General features: G+C 41.0%; 1 pseudogene; it reads right to left on the bottom strand.

The window, feature by feature from the left end:
- Positions 1-4,003: 4,003 nt before the first annotated feature.
- The window catches only part of LOC113663809, a 78,425-nt pseudogene continuing 66,359 nt past the window's right edge, over positions 4,004-16,069 (bottom strand).

The raw sequence follows: 16,069 nt of genomic DNA, 5'->3' as shown, positions 1-16,069 counted from the left end.
CAGAACAGATGAATTCCTACAGTGGTCTAAGCTGGAGGTGAAACACACCAAATGTGCAGCATACTACGAGCGGCGAAGCGGTGGAAACCGCTGGTACAAATCTAAATCTGACAAACCCCCCTCCTTCACAATAATGGGACAGCCCATCAGAGTCTACTCTCGTCATGAAACATACACCTACCTTGGCCATAAATTCAACATTGCAGGTGAATGGGGTGAACAGGTGCAGGAGTTATCCTGTGCCTTTAAGGACAGGATCGATCTGATCGACTCCTCCCCCTACCTGTAGTCATGAAACTGCAGGCCATTAGAGAAGTGGCTCTGGCAAAGATACAACATCTCTTTGCAAACATTCACATTCCACAAAATGTACTACGGGACATGAATAATAGAACAGTTGAGGCCGTCAGGAAATGGCTGGGACTGAATACTCATTCCACCAGAGACATAATTTTCCTCAAACTAAAGGAAGGGGGTCTGGGGGTCCCAAATGTGGAATGGACCTATTCCACTATACGGTTAGCACACCTTATCAGCATGCTCAACAGCGATGATGCTGCAGTCAGAGAGCTAGCCAGAGCTTCCCTCTTACTGGACCTTAGGAAGAGAAAGGTCCCTTTGGCCACAGGTAACCAGGACAGCTTCCTAGGCTTCAGGAGGAAAGGCAACGGCAAACTGGACACACACGCTGCAGGTTTCTGAGTTCGCTCAGACTGGCCAGACCTGAACGATCTGTGTAACAGACTGGTAGTTACATTACAGTGGACAGAAAGTGACTCTCACACTACACCTGAGGTGTCTGACGCAGTGGTCACAGACACATCTATTACTGTGGAGGCCACAGTTTGTTACAATGAGACACAACACGCACTACAGAGCACAACAGCAAAAAGATCCTTACTGAACATCAAACAGATGGACACAAAACAACACTGGACTGTACTAAGAATGCAGGGAAAGTTGGCATGTCTTGACTTTGCTGACTACTCTACCTCTCACTCTATGTACAGAAATGCTGCAATAGTGGACGATATTCTCTGCTTCACTGTTAAGGCCAGACTACAGGTGCTGCCAACCAGATACAATCTAGCATTATGGTACCCTCAAAATCACCAGCCACACTGTATAATGCATTCTAACTCTGATCATCTTGAATCAGTTGCTCATATTGTGAATGGATGTAATAAGTACAAGGGACTATATACAGCACGCCATGGCCGTATTGTTGATCTCATTGCCAGTTCTGTTCAGGACATATTTCCAAAAAATGTGATGTGTTCTGTAACATCCCTAACAGCCCTGATGTTGTGTTGGTGGATATAGATAGAAAGCAGGTGTTAGTCCTTGACGTAGGTTGTGTTTATGATTTTTATATGGACATAGCCTTTTTGGAAAAAATTACTAAATACCAACCCCTCCTTGCTAAGATCAGTGACCTAGGTTATGCATGTAAGTTTGCGGTATTGATATTTGGCAGCCTGGGACATGTGCACAAACTGACTGTTAGTGGATTAAGACTGGCAGGGCTACCAAAAGGACAGTCTAAACAGCTGGCAAAATTCTGCTCTATATCAGCTGTGATAGGCAGCCTTGCTGTGTGGCGTAAGCGATGTTTTATGTACCCTTAATGTCAAAGTTGTGCTACCTCTGAGAATATTTGAATCCTTTCTGTAAGAAATTTGATTGGTGGATTCAAATAAAGAAATTAAAATGTGTGTGTGTGTGTGTGTGTGTGTGTGTGTGTGTGTGTGTGTGTGTGTGTGTGTGTGTGTGTGTGTGTGTGTGTGCGTGTTTTTTTGTTTTTTTTTTACATTGTACCAAATGTCCCCACAATTAAAGTGAACCACCTACATGTGCATTGTGGATAAAACGATCAGGGAAAAAACGGTTTAATTGATGTAGAAAAATAAATATAGAAACAATATAACTGATTTAGATAATTGCAATTTCGCTGACCTTATGTATGTAATTTTGATAAAGGGGAAGGAACCAAAGGAAACAAAATGCAAAGTCACCATGGAGAAATTGTTTATTTCTATTATTTTATTTTATTAATTTTTTTACTATTTTGTGCAACAAAATGGAATGGTTGGATTGCTGCACTTAAGATAAACATTTTAAATATTTCTGTTAAACAGCCATTAACATGAATCTGTATTTTTAATATAATTAGATATGTGGCATTATATCTCTTACTGTTTTCAATAATATTCCACATGCTGTCTGTAATATATTTATCTTTATCTTTACAAGTGTTATTATTATTATTATTATTATTATTATTATTATTATTATTATTATTATACTATGGATGTAGTTTTCCTGTAGATTAACAAATAAAACTAATGTATTTTCCAGACTATAAGCCGCAACTTTTTTCCCACGTTTTGAACCTTGCGGCTTAAACAATGACGTGGATAATATATGGATTTTTCCCTGCTTTCTTTTTTTTTTTTTTTCTTTTTTTTAAAAAAAAAACATTCTGTGACATGCTCAGTTTTTTTGTGTCATGAAGTTTTCATTAGACCAATGAAATTGCCGAACGGGTTAACCCCAACACAGAAGGACAGTTTACAGACAGTTTATATAATCTATGCAAATAAAAAGATGAAAATAGAGTGTTTTCACTCGTTATCCAAAATAGTACATTTCCCTAATACCAGCCCTTCCTCATAAACACACACACATAAACACACACAAGTTTCGTGGAAGCTTTGAACAATAATCACATCTCATACACATGGAGGTTTTTTTTTAGAGCAAGATCAAATCACTCATCACTCTGGGAAGTATTGATGAATTGATCTCGGGTTGAATGCTGTTTTAGCAATAACACTATTTTTGCTTTTCTCATCCACAGCTCTTGTACAGTAACTATCACTTTTCATATAATAATCCCAAAAAGGGGTGTGTCAAAGGTCCAGGACAAGCAACTTTAACTAGCATAAATGTGGACGTGTGCAGTTTCTGTCTTTTCCATAAACTTGCTTTGTTTACAAGACATAATTTAAAGAAGGCACTTTTTGTGATAATTATGTATAAGTTGAAGCAGCACATAATATCAGCAGTAGGTCATGCTTCTGGCATTTTATTATCATAACCAAAATTCTTCTTAAACATGTCCCTTTAGCAGAAGAATTTTAACTTTTTAATTCCTAAATGTTTAATTGCCTTTTAAAGGTTAAGAGCAAGATCATGTCGTACCTGGCAGTATTTGGAGGGACTGAAGGAACAGATTTTATGCCAGTAAATTACTCCAGATGGCAGTAAATCTGGAAGTCTGTTCTAAAAGATCTGTGTTTTGGGTCAGTAGCCCAGTGTCCCGGTGCACTGTGTCTTAACAAGACTAACACAGGAAAACCTTTGGAGATGTCCAATGTCTACATGGTTCGACATGCTCTTGATCACTATTCTAATTATGGTTCATTTTAACTTGATTAAACCTTTTCACTCAGTTCCTTTTCACTCTGTTTCTTTACACTGTATCACTAAAACTCTGGGTCTACCAAAAAGTTCCCCTTAGATGTGACAAATTCAGAAAATGAATGAAAATCCTTGGTCTTGGGTTTGACTGAAGATCATATTCAGAATATTTGAAAATATCCTAAAATGATTTTCACACACTGTGTAGACATTTTACACTATGTTTTTAGCTTTCTTTGTTTAGCCACATAATTATCACAATTTTATACAGACATCCATTAAATCCAGGTCAGTATGAGCTTGGATATTATATTACCCTAGGTACAATAGATTATCTGTATAGTTATACAAAATTATAGCAATGATGTCTTTTTGTGACTGATGTGAATAATGTCTTGTGTTATCCCAGGGCAGAAATGACTGGAGATCTTGCTGTTTATAAACTGCTGAATTTTAGTTATCAGGAAAAAAAAAAAAAAAAAAAATGTTGGGAGGATGCACAATCATCTTAATTATTATTAAAGCATTTTTTTTCTGGTTGTACTCCAGTATACATTGTAGAAATATATAAGTACATAAGTTCAAATATAATTTTATTTATTTATTTATTCATTTTTTTAGCAGTACAGTCACTTCCTCATCCATGTTCAATATTAATATTCAAATCTCATTTACTTATAAATATCCGCCCCATTTTATCACCACGGCAACCTCTTTCCACCCGGCTCTCAGTTGAAGTCGACGCCCACCTCCGACTCGATGGCTTCGAGTAATTTGCTCCTCATCAGGTGGTGGTTGTCGAACTCGGGCAGCTTGAGAAGGTTTCCGCATATGCTTGCGCTGGGAAGGCGCCCCAGATCGCTCCCATCGTTATGGATGTGGAATGCTGGGTTGAGCTCCTGAAGATAAAACAGAGGCACATAGGACAACACATCAGACACGAGCATGGAGATGATAGATTCAAACAACAGCACAGTACCAATAGATCTCACAGTTGATCTTTCCTTAGTTTCAGTAACATCTAAATTCTGTGTACAAATATAAAACAGCTGTGCAAGCTAAATGAAATCAGCTAGGAGGAAACATGGTCCCTTTTTTCTTCTTTCATCCTTTACTTCCTTCCTTCCCTTTTATCCTTCCTTTCCTCCCTCCCTCTCTTCCTTCCTTCTCTACTTGCTTTACATGCTCGCTTTACATCTCTGTCGTTCCCTCTGTCATTTTATTAATTTCCTCTGTATTTCCTGCTCTCCCTTCTTTCTTCCTTATTTTATGTCCATATTTCTTTTTCGTGACCTGAAGCAGATGAGCACAGTCTAATGAAATCTGCACATGTCTACAGTTTGAATCCCTTCCTTCTTTCTATTTCATCCTTATATTTATACTTTCCTATCCTATCCATTCCAGTCTGCCCTTGTCCCTTTCCCTATCCTTCCATCCTTCCTTGCTTCTTACCTTACATCCAACGTTGACCAAACATGTTTTCATAGTGCATGTTTTAGCAGCATGTCTAAGATTCTTATTTTATATTCTTATTTTATTTTATTTTACTGTCAATTGAAGCAGGTTATCAACACAGCCCTATGAGAGCTGTAGATCTGAATCCTGCATGAGGCTGATGGGATGGAACAGTCTGTCTGAAATCAGCGCTGAGCATGAGTGATGGCTAATAATACAGAAGGTCATTGCTGCAACCAGATCCATCAGTAATTCTCTGGGTCTGTTAGTGAGTGCCAGGGTTAGAACCCGATTAAAACCAATCTCAGGGTTCTGCTTTAACTGTGCCATTTTTCTAACAATTAACGTATTAAAGTATCGTTGCTTATGAAGAAAGTGCTGGAGCAGAAGCGATCGCTTTAAGAAAAGGATTTACATCATCTTTACAAATGGCTTCCTCTAACAGGGCCATTTCTCCCTTAATGAATCTTCGGTTGTTTAACGGCACCTACTTAAGGTTACGATGGCTGGAGATGAGGTAGAGGGGAAAGGGCAAATTGGTTTGGACCATGTCTCTCTCTCTTTCTCTCTGTCTGCTCCAAAGTCAAATTCATTGAAAAGCATCTCTCTAATTCTTGCCAGTTAAAGTTCACACATTTTTTGCAGAACATTTCCTCCATGATTTCACCAAGAGCTTCACCATGAACAGAGAGTGGCTTTGTGATCAGAAGACATGTGGGATGTGGTAGCTCAGTGGTTAAAAACCCTTTACCTTCACCAGACTGGACAATTTTCACACTGTGTGTTTCATTCCTCAGCTGTAAGGTTTCTTCAGTTCAACCCTGACATGTTCTATATATATTTTTTATATATTTATTTACTTCTTACTCCCTTACCCCTCTCCATTCTTTCCTTCCTTCCTTCATTCCTTCCTTCCTTCCTTCCTTCCCCCTCTCCATTCCTTGCTTCCTTCCCCCTTTCCCTTCCTTCATTCCTTCCTTCCCACATTCCATTCTTCCCTTATTTCCTTCCCCGTTGCATTAATTATCTTCTTTCTTCCTTGGAGAGTGTTTCATTCCTCCGCAGTAAGGTTTCTTCAGTTGAACCCTGACATGTTCTATAAAAATCCTTTATTTATTTACATTTCTTCCTCTCTTCCATCGTTTCCTTCCTTTCTATCTAAGCAGAAATTTCAGTGTAGTTTAAAATTAATCAAATCAAATATTAATAAATTACACAACACAATTGCATCTTAAATGTATTACTGTTACTTGGGCAAAATAACATGTTTAAATCCCATTACATTGTAGGGTGCTGTGAATAAATTAAAACCTTTATATATGTACATATTAAATATATGTACATTTTATATACAGTGGATGTATATATCCTTAAAAGAAATTGTGTGTTCAATTGGGCTGATGAGCCTAGACTGACATGGTTACTGTACAGTATGTGTTCAGCTTGTGTTGTGTAAACTGACCTGAAATAGTTACATTTCAAATAAAGTTCAAATAAATAAACATAAATAGATTTTAAAAACTTGGCTTCCTTGTAAATTTTTTTATTTTTTTTCCACTCATAACTTGATTAAATTTGATTTTCTTTTTTTTTTCTTTTTTTATTACGTTTTATTTAAAAACAAACAAAAAACGAGTAGCACTTTAAATAAAAAATGTGATGTAATAAAGGTAAAAGGCAAATGTTAACCATATATGCTTTATATTGCTTGTAATTGGGATGAAGCAAACATCTGTAGAGTATTTTAACATAAAATTTTTGATTGTGTTCAATTAAAAACCCAAAAATGCAGCGGGTCCACCAGACCCACATGAACACTGGCTGAGTAACAAAAATGTGAACGTCATACAAGGGTTAACATTGATAGATGTGCAAAATGGAGATGGAGTGCAAATATTAATATAATATTTCAAGAAAGTGCAAATAGTATAACAATAGCAGCAATGACAAGAACAGATGTGCAAAATTAAGATGGTGCTACAGGAATAATAGTAGAGGTGTATAATGGTGGTGGTAATAGCAGCAATATGAATTACAATGTTCAAATGAGGTGCACAGTTGAACTGACTGTTCAAGTCAAAGTGACCACTAGGGGATGACCCAGAAACAAGCTTCAATTCAACTTTAAAGCATCGAATCCTCCAAAAACACGAAAAAACCTATTTACCTAGTAAAGTTTATACTCTCAATAATTTTTTAAGCCCACACACAAAGCACAATATGATTCACAGCCTTCATACAATTAGAAAAAAATTTTGGACAAAACTGACCTAGGTGGTGCTAGACCGGTTTTCCCTTACCTTTAGACGCGTCTCTTTCTTCACTGGGGTAATATATTCCAACACAAATAATCCACAAAAATCCACACAGGTCCAAGGAATTGAAATCTGTAAGCCTTTTAATCCAAAACGCTCTGGTCGTGCCGCAAATATTCCGTTAGTGTTCTGAAAACTGGAAACAGAAGTGCGCCATCATCTCGTTTTGCCGCTCTAACTTCTAATTGGGATATTCAAAAATTCAAAGTCTACGTCATATTTATAGCCCAGGTCCTAACGAATCAAATAAGCCCTCATTTGAGCCAATTGGTGCTTGTATGGCAGAGATAGACGGCTGAGAAGCCAATGGTGGCATGACCTCATTTTTTGGGAACCCGCATTTGACTGACAATTACTCCTTCCAATAGCAATGAAATGGGCTGGGACCTATACAGCTGTTTAGCCAATAAGCAGACGATTCCAACGGTATATGACATGCCGTATGTTCTTTGACTGTGTCTGCGTGAACTGGATGCGCAGAAGAATTCTTGCGTAATCCTTGACCTTTTGTCCCTCTCACAGCTCAGGGTGTCAAGTTACAGGCCTGTTTTCACACCAGAGTGATAGAGAGAGAGTCTCTGCTTGTTTATGGCCTTTCAGACTGAGCCTGCAGCCTTTTATTTAAAAGTTATATAGTAAACAAGTACACAAAAACGCTGCACCCGACGACCATGGCCGTAGAAAAATATTCATATAAAATCCATTTTTGTGTCTTTTGACTTGAATTTTTTTTTGGTGAAAGCCAAGACATGTGGCTATGAGTCTCAGTTGTTGTTTTGTCCCTAGCATGTTCCAGAAAAATAAGATTAATCAGTTTATCAGGTAAACAACCCAGGTGGACATGAAAATCTGCATTCAAACTCCTGTAACTTTGTGCCAGTAAGGCCTAGAATCAATCTGAAACCTGTGTGTCAAAGTATGTGGGAGCTGTACCACTTTTTGTTGGGCAAGTCATATAGGCGGAGATCCTTAAGAGGTTAAGAATCTAATAGCCGAGGGGAAGAAGGAGTTCTTTAGTCTGGTTGTCCTGCCCTTTATACTCCTGTACCTCCGTCCTGAGGGTAGGAGTGTGAACAGTACGTGTTTTGGGTGGGTACTTTGGACTCTGCGATGGTAAATGGTCTGCAGAGAGGACAGTGGAGTCCTGATGATCTTCTCAGCAGTCCTCACCACTCTCTTGCAGTCGTACACAGTAGAGCTGCCATACCACGCAGTGATGCAACTGGTCAAGACGCTCTCAACAACACAGCTATAGAAGTTGTGGAGAATCTTGGTTGACATGCCAAACTTCCTCAGCCTCCTCAGGAAGTACAGCCACTGTTGTGCTTTCTTAACCAGCTGGGTGGTGTTCATTTTTCAGGTGAGGTCCTCATTGATGTGGACCCCAGGTATTTAAAGCTGCTCACCCTCTCCACTTCAAGCTCTCGGATAAACAATGGCTGGTGAGTTCCCTTCTTTTTCCGCAGGTCCATGCAGGTCCACTATCATTTCCTTTCTCTTGTCTGTGTTGAGGATAAGATTGTTGTCTTCACACCATGTCACAAGACTGGCCATTTCCTTCCTGTAGGCCGCTTCATCCTTGTCTGTGATACATCCTATCACTGCGGTGTCATCAGCAAACTTCAGAATGGTGTTGTTCTTGTGTGTGGCAACACAGTCATGTATGAACAGCATGAAAAGGATAGGACTGAGAACGCAACCATGTGGCGTGCCAATGTTTGTGATGATTGTGTCTGATGTCCTATTTCCAATCCTAACAGACTGTGGTCTGTCAGTCAGAAAGTCTAGGAGCCAGTCACAGAGTGTGGGCTAGTACAAGCAATTTTTGGGTGAGTTTGTGAGGGATGACCGTGTTGAAGGCGGAACTGTAATCAATAAAGAAGGTCCTGGTGTAAGTGTCCTTATTTTCCAGGTGAGAGAGGGAAGTATGAAGGGCAGCAGCAATGGCGTCTGAGGTGGACCTGTTGGTCCGGTACGCACACTGGAGTGGGTCCAATATGTCCGGCACACTGCTCTGAATATAGCTCAGCATCACTCTCTCGAAGCACTTCATCATGATTGGAATGAGTGCTACTGGCCTGTAGACGTTCAGGCAGGATGGTGGGCTCTTCTTGGGCAGGGGGGTGATGGATGTGGTCTTAAAGCAGGTGGGGACGATGCTCTGACTGAGGGAGAGTTTGAAAATGGAAGTGAGCACTTAAGTCAGCTCCGTAGCACAAGCTCTGAGGGCCCACCCAGGGAGGTTGTCTGGTCCTGCTGCTTTGTCGGGGTTAATTTTCCTTAGCGCTTTGTGTACCTCAGCTGATGAGACAGTAGGGGGCGGGTAGGGGGGGTTGGGTGGTCTGAGTGTGTGTGCCTCCTCTTTGTGTCGGTACTGGAGGTTTTGAAGCGGGCATAAAAGGTGTTGAGGTCATCCGGTAGGCTGTCTGAGGAGTTGAAATTAGTGCTTGCGGTGGTCCTGTAGTTTGGGACAGCATTGGAGTAGAAGCTGTCCAGCTTCTCTCTGTACTGTCTCTTGACTGCTGTAATCTCTTTTCTTAGTCCGTATTTAGCAGCTTTGTACTCTGTCTCATTGCCTGATGTAAATGCAAGTGAACGAGCATGCAGTATGTGGTGTACCTGACTTTATCCAGGGCTTCTCGATCTGGAACTTTCTGATTTATATGGTTGGTACAGTGTTATCAACACACGTGCTATTGTACCCAGTCACATACTCAGCATAATCCTGTACACTGACAGAAGAGTCCGCCAAAGTGGCTGCAGTTTTAAACACATCCCAGTCTGTCAGAGCAAAGCAGTCCTGCAAGATGCCCTCAGTTTGTGGGGTCCAAAGCTTAACCTGTGTGGTAACAGGGTTTGTTTATTTAAGTTTTTGTCTGTAGTCTGGGTACATAAACAGAGATATGTGGTCAGAATGTCCAAAGTGGGGGTGGGGTGCAGCCCTGAATGCACCCTGTATGTTGCTATAAACATTGTCCAATGTTTTGTTTTTTTTATCTTGGGTGAGAATTTCCACATGCTGATGATATTTGGGAAGAACAGTCTGTAGTTTGCACTGATTAAAGTCGTCAGCTGCAATAAAGACGGCATCAGGGTGAGACGTCTCCAGTGTGTTTAGTACATCGTGGAGCATGCCTAGTGCTGCTGTGGTGTTAGCTCGCAGAGGGGTGTAAACAGCAGCTATAAACACAGCGGTGAATTTCCTCGGTAAATAATAGGGACGGCATTTCAGCAATAAAAACTCCACGTTAGGCGAGCAATACTTAAAAACAGTTTGTATGTCTTCACACCAGGACTTGTTAATAAACACACACACACCACCCCCTTTGGCCTTACCGGAGGCTGCTGTCCGATCTCCTCGGTGTATGGAGTGAGTTTGTATCTGAAGAGAAGATTCCGGGACTTTATCTGAAAGCCAGGTCACGGTGAAGATTAGAGCACAGCACTCTCTTATTTCCCACTGTGATGTAATCCTAGCTCTCAGCTCGTCCAGTTTGTTTTTCAGAGATTACACGTTGGCTAACAGCAGGCTTGGTAGTGGTGGTCAGCTAGTGAGAGCTTTTAGCTTAGCATGAAGCCCTCCCCCTTGCCTCGTTTGCATCGCCGCCTCCAGAGCGCTCTCCTCGGTTCAGCTATCTCACTTCAGCTTGGTGCTTCAGGGCCTTCCTGGTGATGGTGGTGGTGGTTCTGGGAGCAACTGATGTGTTGTAGCTTCGGAGGTATAGAACCAGTGAATTCATGGTGGTTGGATGAATTGGCGATGTCCAGTAATGCCTGTCTGCTGTACACAATCAGTGCACCGCATTTGTGCACAGCAGACAAAACACAAAACATAGAAAAAACAAAGAAAAACCGGCATTCAAGAGCAGAGCGAGCAAACACGTCTGCCTCGGGGGGCGCCATGATGCATCTCATCATAAGAAAGAAACTGGGCAAAAATGACGAAGACCAAAAACCACTGCTGAGCAAAAAGAACATAAAGGCTTGTCTCAGATTTGCCAGAAAACATATTGATGATCCTCAAGACTTTTGGGAAAATACTCTGTGGACTGGCGAGACAAAAGTCCAAATACATCTGGCGTAAAAGTAAACAATGCATTTCAGAAAAAGAACATCAAACCAACAGTAAAATATGCTGGTGGTGTGATGCTCTGAGGCTGTTTTGCTTCTTTAGGTCCTGGAAGACTTGCTGTGATAAATGGAACCATGAATTCTGCTGTCTACCGAAAACTCCTGAAGGACAATGTGCAGCCTTCTGTTCATGACCTCAAGCTGAAGCGAACTTGGGTTCTGCAGCAGGACAATGATATATATATAAAAAAACACCAGCATGTCCACCTCTGAATGGCTGAAGAAAAACAAAATGAAGACTTTGGAGAGGCCTGGTGAAAGTCCTGACCTGAGTCCTATAGAGATGCTGTGGCATGACCTTAAAAAGGTGGTCCATGCTCAAAAACCATACAATGTGCCAGAATTACAACAATTCTGCAAAGATGAGTGTTCCAAAATTCCTCCACAGAGCTGTGACAGACTCACCGCAAGTTATCATAAATGCTTGATTGCAGTTCTTACTGCTAAGGGTGGCCCAACCAGTTATTATGTTTAGGGGCAAGCACTTTTTCACACAGGGCCATGTAGGCTTGGATTTTGTTTAAAGGTTTCACTTAAGGTGTGACTTGTGGGCAGAGATTACTCATTTAAATTGAAGGTGAACCAGCCCTCTCTTCACTGAGCTTCATTTGAATATATTGTCTTTTGGTAAAGTAGGTTCCTGACTTTTGTATACTGTCTGCTTAACTCACTTCTAGAGTAGTGTGATTTCAGTTTTGTTATATTCTATACCATTGTTGATCTTATAGTGTTAGTCTTTGCTTAGTTGTTCTCTCAGCTGATTAATCAGGAATAGTTTCAGTCTCCCTTAAGGTGTGAATTGTGGGCAAGGCTTACTCATTTAATTTGAAGGTTTTCCACGTTTGTAAGTACAGTACCTCTCTAACACATTGTAACATAGGTGTCTAGTACTGTTTGATATATTCTACCATACCTTACATCTCACTCTTGGATGACTGAAGAAATGTGCCTCAAACCCATCTCTGTACTCAATTCCTATTGTCTCAGACACTCTCGTTCACAGAGCAGAGGTCACAATCCCAGTAACCTCATCTGCCCTCCTCTGTTGTGTGTCTCAAATAGTGGTGGTTGGTGAGCTCTGGAATTGCAGTCTGCTGTAAAGAAAGCTGATTTTATCTCTGCTTTAACTTGCCATTACTTGTTTGATTTTCTTATAACAGAAACCTGGATATCCCCACAGAACACTGCTATACCAACGGCTTTCTCCTCTGCCTATGCTTTCTCTCACTCACCACAAGAAACGGGCAGGGTTGGTGGTACAGGTTTATTGTTGTCAAAGAAATGGTGCTTTACACCTCTCCTTTTTGTCTCGTTTAACCATCTCCTCTTTTGAATCCCATTCCATTTCAGCCCCATCTCCAATCAACTTTGTTATCATTGTTGTCTATGCCTCCTGGCCCCCTAGGAGACTTCCTGGAAGAAATGGACACACTGCTTAGTGCTTCCCCTTCCGATAGCTCCCCTCTGACAGTGCTTGGTGATTTAAACCTCCTCTATGACAAGCTTCAATCTTCTTCCCTCCTGTCTCTTCTCGACTCATTCGCCCTGACACTCAACAGCTACATCCCCACACACAAAGGAGGCAATGTCCTGGACCTGGTTTTCACTCGTCCATCTCCAGCTACAGACATGACTGCTACCCCACTAAAAGTCTCCGATCATCATCCTGGTAGCCTTCACCATCACTCTCCCTATCATACCTAAAACTACCTCTCACCCCCTCACTCTTTCCCACCGCAACCTTCACTCTGTCTTCCTTTCTTCTGTAGCTTCGTGCACTCTTTGTTCTCTTCCTGATCCTGAATCTTTTTCCTCACTACACTTGGCTACAGATACTTTCCTCTCATCTCTTTCCTCAACTATGGACTTTCTCTGCCCTCGGTCCACTAAACCCAAGAAAACTTATTGTTCTGCTCTTTGGCTTTCAGATGTGCTGTGCAACAATAAAAGAGAGCTAAGATCATCAGAGAGAAAGTGGAAGAAATCACAACTTGATGCAGATCTTGATTCTTGCCATACACTCCTGGCCAAGTTCTCCTCAGATGTGACTTCTGCCAAGACTTTCTTCTACAAGGAAAAACTTGAAGCTTTGTCACAAGACCCTCGGAAGCTCCACAATATCATCTCTTCTCTAATCAACCCCCGGCTCCACCTTCTTCATCCTCCCTGACTGCAGAAGACTTTGCTTCTTTCTACCATGAGAAATCTGCAGGACATTAACTTCTGCCACAACTGCACTTACATTTAATAGTATGGATTCCCCCACTCCTTCGCATTTCTCAACTGTAGCCTCGGAAGAGATTTTACAACCAATCCAGTCTTGCAATCCTACCACCTGCCCACTCCTGATCCACTCCCTTCCACTATGCTCCAGACCGTCTCGCAAGACCTTCTGCCCTTCTTTACCAGTATCATCAATAGATCCATAGCATCTGGTCAGGTACCAACTACTTTCAGGAGAGCAAGTGTTTGAGAGCAAGCAAATTCCCATCCTAAAGAAACCTGCTCTGGATCCATCAGACATCAGTAACTACAGAACTACAGACTATCACTTCTCTCCTTTCTTTCAAAAATTCTTGAACACATAATCAACTATCTGTCTCACACAGAACATCCTCCAAGATCCCAACCAGCCTGGCTTTAAAGCAGCTCATTCCACAAAGACAGCCCCTTTAGATGTCTCTGAGAATCTACATGCTGCTAGATCAGTCAAATTGTCATCCGTCCTTATACTCCTTGACCTTTCAGCAGCGTTTGATACGGTCAACCAGAAGACTCTCTTGTCCACCCTCAAATGTCTTGGAATTTTTGGATCAGCTTGGGAATGGTTTACTTCTTACCTGAAAGGACACTCATATCAGGTAACATGGAGGGGAGTGACATCTGCTCCACGCAGACTCTCCACTGGTGTCCCATGGGGCTCAATACTTGGTCCTCTTATTTTCTCCCTGTATACTCACTCTCTTGGTGAAGTTATTTCCTCACATGGGTTCTGTTACCACTGCTATGCTGATGATACACAACTTATCTTCTCTTTCCCCCTCAGATACCACAGCTTCTGATTGGATCTCAGCATGTCTGGCAGAAATATCATCATGGATTAGTGCTCATCAGTTAAAGTTCAATCGTAGCAAAACTGAACTGCTGTTCATCAGGTGATTCATCCCCAGGTCACGATCTTGCTATATCTGCTGAAATTAATTTTCTTTATAGTAATTAATTTTTGTGCTTATTTCATTTTCTTTTCACATTTCTCTTTCTATGTCAAAATGAATGTGTCCCCCCCCCACTCTGGTCATGCTGACCTGTGATAAGTGTGTTCTTGTTTTCTTGTTTTTGTACCCTGTGTTTCTGCAAACATAAGCAGGATGGTAAGGCTTGATGATAACGTAACCATAATCTTAAGGGAATAGAAAACGAGGAAATCTCTGTCATGTAAAAATGTATTTCTGTGTTACAGTATATGTTATATGTCATCTTCACCTCTTCTGATTTAATGTTCTTGATTTGAATCTATCCTGTTCCTTTAGAGCTCTTGACTGGATGAAAAAAACAAGATAGGTTGACCTGCTTGTGAGATTACTCGCAGGACACTCAGTATCTCTTTGCTCATGTACAGGCTTTCTGACCTTCAATGCTTGGATAAGAGTTGTGAGGAAGCAGCATTCTAGCATACCCCATCTATGTTGAAGAAACTTAGCCTCCGCCTTATCTCATACACCATAGCTTACTGTATTTTCATTGCGTATATATTCTGTTCTGTCGCTCAGTTCTTTGAGGACTGTTTGGAATAAACCAGATTTGATTTCACTCGTGTGGTTTGTTCTCTCAGTGCTCCGGAGCACTCCTATTGTTTGCAGAGGTAAAGAGACGCGGACAAGTGCGAGGAGGAATCTTTCTTACAATATCCCTGCACAACGATCTGATCTCCCCTTCAGCTCACAACCTTGGGGTAACCATGGACAACCAACTGTCCTTTTCCTCTCATGTTGCTAATGTGACTTGCTCATGTCACTTTCTTCTCTACAACATTAAAAGGATTCAGCCATTTTTGTCCACACAGGCTGCTCAGGTACTTGTTCATGCTCTTGTCATTTCAAGACTGGATTACTGCAATGCACTCATGTCAGGTATACCTATGAACACGATTCTTCCTCTGCAAATGATCCAAAATGCAGCTCTATGGTTTGTTTTTAACCTGCCAAAGTTATTGCATACAACCCCATGGCTTGGCTTCTAGTAGCTGCACGCATTAGATTCAAAACATTGATGCTGGCCTACAAAGCCAAAAACGGACCAGCTCCCTTTTACCTCAAAGGCCTCATCACTCCTTGCACTGCACTCTGCACACTCCTATCTACCAGCACTGCTCGACTGGTTCCACCATCTCTCAGGGTAAGAGGCAAGTATACTACAAGACTCTTTTCTGTCCTGGCACCAAGGTGATGGAATGAACTTCCCCTAGAGATTCCGGACAGCTGAGTCACTGGATATTTTCAAATGCCGGTTAAAGACTTACTTATTCAGGAAAGACTTCAACTAGCAATTTTTCCCTATCTTTTGCCTTTATTAAAAAAAAAAAAAAAAAAAAAAACACCTTTGAAAGTTTTTCATTGTAACTTTGAGCAATGTTTTAAACTCATGGTAACCTATAGAACCAGCATTAATGTATCCAATGATAGAGATTTAAGCACTTATGTGTGTTGCTCTGGATAAGTGCATCTGCCATATGCTGTAAATGTAAA

The sequence above is a fragment of the Tachysurus fulvidraco genome, chromosome 19 (genome assembly GCF_022655615.1).
Source record: "Tachysurus fulvidraco isolate hzauxx_2018 chromosome 19, HZAU_PFXX_2.0, whole genome shotgun sequence".
In the NCBI taxonomy this organism is placed as follows: domain Eukaryota; kingdom Metazoa; phylum Chordata; class Actinopteri; order Siluriformes; family Bagridae; genus Tachysurus; species Tachysurus fulvidraco.
Note: the sequence above shows the minus strand (reverse complement) of the source record. Positions and strands in the feature narration are given on the sequence as shown.